At 55.4% G+C, this 3,789-nt stretch overlaps 2 non-coding genes across 2 annotated transcripts; both read left to right on the forward strand.

Moving 5' to 3' along the window:
* Positions 1-1,813, forward strand: LOC142565155 (small subunit ribosomal RNA). Its single transcript, XR_012824838.1, has one exon. It is a non-coding gene; the product is annotated as a small subunit ribosomal RNA (ribosomal RNA).
* Positions 1,814-2,947: 1,134 nt separating this feature from the next.
* On the forward strand, positions 2,948-3,100 carry LOC142565195 (5.8S ribosomal RNA). Its single transcript, XR_012824861.1, has one exon. It is a non-coding gene; the product is annotated as a 5.8S ribosomal RNA (ribosomal RNA).
* The last annotated feature ends 689 nt before the right edge of the window (positions 3,101-3,789 follow it).

The raw sequence follows: 3,789 nt of genomic DNA on the forward strand, positions 1-3,789 counted from the left end.
TACCTGGTTGATCCTGCCGGTAATCATATGCTTGTCTCAAAGATTAAGCCATGCATGTCTAAGTACATGCCGAAATAAGGCGAAACCGCGAATGGCTCATTAAATCAGTTATGGTTCCTTATATCGTTTCTTCCTACTTGGATAACTGTGGCAATTCTAGAGCTAATACATGCAGTGAGCCTGAAGCCCTTTGGGCGACGGATGCTTTTATTAGACCAAGATCGATCGGGTTTCGGCCCGTATTGTGTGGTGACTCTGGATAACTTTGTGCTGATCGCATGGCCACGAGCCGGCGACGTTTCTTTCAAGTGTCTGCCTTATCAACTTTCGATGGTAGGTTACTTGCTTACCATGGTTGTTACGGGTAACGGAGAATCAGGGTTCGATTCCGGAGAGGGAGCCTGAGAAACGGCTACCACATCCAAGGAAGGCAGCAGGCGCGCAAATTACCCACTCCCGGCACGGGGAGGTAGTGACGAAAAATAACAATACGGGACTCTTTTGAGGCCCCGTAATTGAAATGAGTACACTCTAAATCCTTTAACGAGGATCAATTGGAGGGCAAGTCTGGTGCCAGCAGCCGCGGTAATTCCAGCTCCAATAGCGTATACTAAAGCTGCTGCGGTTAAAAAGCTCGTAGTTGGATCTCAGTTCCAGACGAGTAGTGCATCTACCCGATGCGACGGCTCGGACTGAACATCATGCCGTTCCTTTCTTGGTGCACTTCATTGTGTGCCTCGAGAAGGCCGGTGCTTTTACTTTGAAAAAATTAGAGTGCTCAACGCAGGCGAGTCGCCTGAATAAACTTGCATGGAATAATAGAACAAGACCTCGTTTCTGTTCTGTTGGTTTTTGGAATACGAGGTAATTATTAAGAGGGACAGACGGAACATTCGTATTGCATGCTATAGGTGAAATTCTTGGACCGTCGCAAGACGAACTACTGCGAAAGCATTTGCCAAGAATGTTTTCTTTGATCAAGAATGAAAGTCAGAGGTTCGAAGGCGATCAGATACCGCCCTAGTTCTGACCATAAACGATGCCAACCAGCGATCCGCCTGAGTTACTCAAATGACTCGGCGGGCAGCTTCCGGGAAACCAAAGTGTTTGGGTTCTGGGGGAAGTATGGTTGCAAAGCTGAAACTTAAAGGAAATGCCGCAAGGGCACCACCAGGAGTGGAGCCTGCGGCTTAATTTGACTCAACACGGGAAAACTTACCCGGCCCGGACACTGGGAGGATTGACAGATTGAGAGCTCTTTCTTGATTCGGTGGATGGTGGTGCATGGCCGTTCTTAGTTGGTGGAGCGATTTGTCTGGTTAATTCCGATAACGAACGAGACTCTAGCCTATTAAATAGGTGCGGGGTTCCCAGCACCTTACAACCTTCTTAGAGGGACAAGCGGCTCCTAGCCGCACGAAACAGAGCAATAACAGGTCTGTGATGCCCTTAGATGTCCGGGGCCGCACGCGCGCTACACTGAAGGGAGCAGCGTGTCTTTATCCCTGTCTGAAAAGACTGGCTAACCCGTGGAACTTTTTTCGTGATTGGGATAGGGGCTTGCAATTGTTCCCCTTGAACGAGGAATTCCCAGTAAGCGCGAGTCATAAGCTCGCGTTGATTACGTCCCTGCCCTTTGTACACACCGGCCGTCGCTACTACCGATTGAATGATTTAGTGAGGTCTTCGGACCGATGTACGGCGCGGCCTTTCGGTTGCGCCGGTCTGTTGGACAGATGACCAAACTTGATCATTTAGAGGAAGTAAAAGTCGTAACAAGGTTTCCGTAGGTGAACCTGCGGAAGGATCATTACCGGATTGTGAAGGGTGACGAGCGCCATTGTTTCAACCCCGTGTGGGTGAAGCAGCTCGCTGTGCCCGACGCTTTCCGCCGCTGGCCCCGCTTGGACGCGGGGACGGCTATACCCGAACATGCCGGGGACTGCCTGAATTTTGAGGGGCGCCCCGTGCCAAATTTGTTGCGCCCAGTGGACGCAGGCTGCAACCTTGGACCGTTGGCTTGGCCGCTCCCGCGGGTAGAAACGGCGTAACGCACAATGGGTGGGCATTCTGTCCGCCTCGGCGCTCTTGCGCGGAAGGGGAGTAAGACGACCCGACCTGCTGCTTTGCCCAGTACGCGGGGAATGGCGAAGCGTGCGGTCGGTCAAGGAACTGACGGTAGAGAGCTGCTGCTGCTTAGTACACTAGGAACCGTGGTGCGAGCGCTCTCCCGTCCTCCGCGGCAAACGCTGCCGAGTCTGGAAAGGCTGGCGGCTGCCGGTCGCTTCCTGCGGCGAGTATGGTGTAACGACCCGACTTTGTTGCTGCCCAAGTACTAAAGGAACGGTGTGGCGCTCGGTCGGTCATGGAACTGGCGGTATGAGGGTGCGGCTACCAAGTACGGAAGGAACCGTGGCCTAAAGCGCTCTCCCGTCCTCCGCGGCAAATGCCGCCGAGCCCGACAGGGCCGGCGGCTGCCGGTCGACTCCTGCTCGTGACGCGCGAGGTGTCGAGATCGCGGTTCAATGCGACGACGTCTGCAGCCTATTTGCCCGCCGCCGAGGGAAAGGCGGCGTTGCTGCGAAGTGCCGAAGGAAACGCGGCTTTACTACGTCGGAAGCGTTCTGCGGTTAGCGGACTTGTGCGCTTTGGGAAGGCGCCGCACGTCGAAAGAGGAAAAGTACGGACAGACGAGGGACCGTGGTCCCGGATTTGAACGCACTTGCGGCCAAGCCCTTGCTGGCTTCGTCTTCCGCCTCAAGTAGACTTGTGGCTCCGGCGCAGGAAGCCCCTCCCTGCCACTGGCCGAGTGGTTTTGGAGAGCTGCGCGAGTACGCACGCCGAAAGAGCACACGCCGAAAGGCGCTCTTCGAAACCACACACACGGAGATGCCACGTGCCTGAAACCCTGGTTGTACTGTACTGAATTGAACAAACTATTTTTCACGACTCTAAGTGGTGGATCACTCGGTTCTCGGGTCGATGAAGAACGCAGCCAGCTGCGAGACTTGGTTTGAATTGCAGGACACACTGAGCACTGATTCTTTGAACGCACATTGCGGCCTTGGGTCTGCCCTTGGCTTCGTCTGTCTGAGGGTCGGATCACATATCAAGAGAGCCTTCGGCGCACTCGGAACGTGCGTCCGTCGACTCGTTTTGACCGCGTCGGCATCATGGACAGTACGTTGAGCGCTAATGCCACGCGCCAGCGACCTCACAAAGAAGGAGACGGTGGCGAGCCGTTGTGCCAAATCTTCGAAGAGACGGAAACGAGGCATTATAATCTGCAGCGTGACGTGTGCGCGCCTCTAGCAAGGCCGCCGCAGGATGGTGTCGGATACCTGCAGGGAAAGAGCGGTCCAAGCGCGAGGTGCCAACGTCCGTTGCCATGTAGCGCGCACGTTTGCGAGAGAGTCGGAAGCGATCGCAATTTGCGTTGTTTGCCTTCGGAGTACGTCGAGCTCCAGAGCTGGTCGCTCGTTCGTGTCACCGCAGCTGTGTGGGCACCCCTTCCGGGCTTCGTCGCAGGAATCTGCAGATTCTTGCGAGGAGCGGGGAGAAGGGTGGCCCCCGAAAGCGGTTCGACGCGATAGCGCCGTCTGCGATCGAGAAGAGCACGGCACGGCGCAGAAATTGCCACGAAACGGAAAATGTCTCCTTCGAGAGCGTTGGCCGAGCTGACGCGTTCCGTCGTAGTCCGCCGTCGGTCAAAGTGCTTCGCTGTCTCTGTCCCCTAAAGACTGGGCCACTCCAGTTGGGGCAGGGGCGACGCTACACGAGACGATGCCC

Source organism: Dermacentor variabilis, chromosome 11, assembly GCF_050947875.1.
Source record: "Dermacentor variabilis isolate Ectoservices chromosome 11, ASM5094787v1, whole genome shotgun sequence".
Taxonomy (NCBI): domain Eukaryota; kingdom Metazoa; phylum Arthropoda; class Arachnida; order Ixodida; family Ixodidae; genus Dermacentor; species Dermacentor variabilis.